The following is a 2,031-nucleotide window of genomic DNA, read 5'->3' on the forward strand; positions in this document are numbered from 1 at the left end:
TCCCAGTGTCTCTGTATATTTTGCATTTAACAGTCACTGCTGAAGGCATAGAAATGGAGAGATACCCAGAGTTTCCACTCTCCTGGGGACTGCCCTGGTGTCCCTTCTGGCCTGGTTATTCTCAAACAAAGCTCACCTCAGGGGAGCCTTCTTCCCTCTGGATAAGAAAATGGAAAAAAAAATGTATAGGAAAATGGTGAAAACCCCAAAAAAGGGCTGTTCCCAGGCAGTGTGGCTGCCTATATATAGCCAGCCCCTTGATGAAACTATCCCCTTTGCCCGGGGCACGGGCTCAGCTTGGCTGTTGTGTGGCATCATGGCTGATCCCACCCAGGGGACACTGTGGGGGATCTTTCATTTCCTTTTGGTGCTTGTTTTTTGCCTGCAGGAGGGATTTCTTGGAACACTGCAAACCATCCTTTAGAGAGGTGCTAGAGGCTGCCGCTCCTCCCTGTAGGGCCCCTTGAGCTTCCTCCCTCCACCGTCCTGTCCTCCTACATGACAAGGAACCCTCTGATAAACAATTCCCTTTTTTTTTTGCTGATTGCATCTTGTTACCAAGATGTCTAGGGAGCATCCTGGCATCCCTGCAACCACCACTCAGAGTAGACTGGCAGCTAATGAAGTTAATTAAGATTTTATAGTCACCTTTCTTAACAAGCTGGCTAAACTTTCCCATGGGGATCTGAGAGGACTGGGGTCCTCTGTCTGTGTTGGGTGGGCTTAGAAGAGACCCAAGCAGGGAAGAGCAACTTCTTTAGGGCTTTGCAAGGTTTTGTGCTGTGGCTGTGTTTGTGCTAGCAAACCAAATGGCTGAGGAGCATTTCCAGGTGCTGGAGTTCAACTGTTCAGTGGTCATCACAGTCCTTGGTGTGGTTTAGGTATGGGACAACAGTCCCCAGGCAAGGTTTGGGAGCTTGCCTGTGTCAGAGACCATTCCTAAGTTGTAGTTTGTCTGTGGCTGCCCTGTTTTGTAGTTAATAATATGGACTCGGCCAGATTGGCCACTTGACCTTAGGTCCTGGTTACTGGTGGAGATGTAGCTCTTGGTGTTCCCCTCCAAATGAGTGATTCTACCTCTGGGTGGGAGGTTTGTACGTCATGAATCAAGAAAACTTTGTCTCTACTGCCTTGGCTTAAAAGTGTGCTAGGGAGCTGTCCCTGCACGAGATTTATGAGTCTTTAGTGATTGCTGCTTTATTAGAAAGGTTTATTGCACACTGTCCTGACCATGTTTCTTCATGCAGATGTTGCATCTCTATTGGTGAACTCAACAGCACCAGGATCCCTCCTCTGTCCATCAGACTAACTGATATGGCCCAGACAGGTTCATATGGTTAAACCTTCATACCCCAAAAGAGGTAGCTGCACCCAGATTGCCTGTTGGGGATGGTCCCTGGCTTACACCAGCTCCTGAGCCATACCTGCTGTTTGAGTCGGTTCTAGCTGGACTGAACCAACACCATGCTCTCTGATAATCGAGCAGGCAGAGCTAACCCTTGGCAAGCCACATGCCAGAGCCACCACGGCTGTGGCTGGAATTGGCAGCATGGGAAGGGGAACAGGGTTAACAAGCTGCTGGTTTCACAGGATGACCTTACAGCATTAAGAACTTGATCCCTCTGATTTGGTTAAAGGCCTTGCAACAGGCTTCCAATTTTAATTCACCTGCAGCACAGGATTTTGTCTAAAAGCCCAGTACCAGCAGCTCCCAGGGTGGCAAAGCACATGCTGAGCATGCCAAGGTGTTCACATCTGAGAGGCCAGAAGGCCCTCGGCTGTATCTCAGGCTGAGCAGCCACAGCATGGGACATTCCACGTCTCGTTTTCCACCTTATAATCAGAGGTTAATTGGTCTAACTACCTTTCTGGGGTGGTAGGAAGGAGCTGACCTTTGTGGATCTCCCCAGAGCTCTGTTAACAGCGTTCCTGCTTCCTGTTGAGCTGTCTCCTTAGCTACCCAGGCTGCAAGCTAAAGCAGCTGGGGGAAACTCCTTCTGCCTCCCTGAGCAATCCCCATCCTAAAGAAAT

This window comes from Phaethon lepturus, unplaced genomic scaffold, assembly GCF_000687285.1.
Source record: "Phaethon lepturus isolate BGI_N335 unplaced genomic scaffold, ASM68728v1 scaffold15764, whole genome shotgun sequence".
Lineage (NCBI taxonomy): Eukaryota > Metazoa > Chordata > Aves > Phaethontiformes > Phaethontidae > Phaethon > Phaethon lepturus.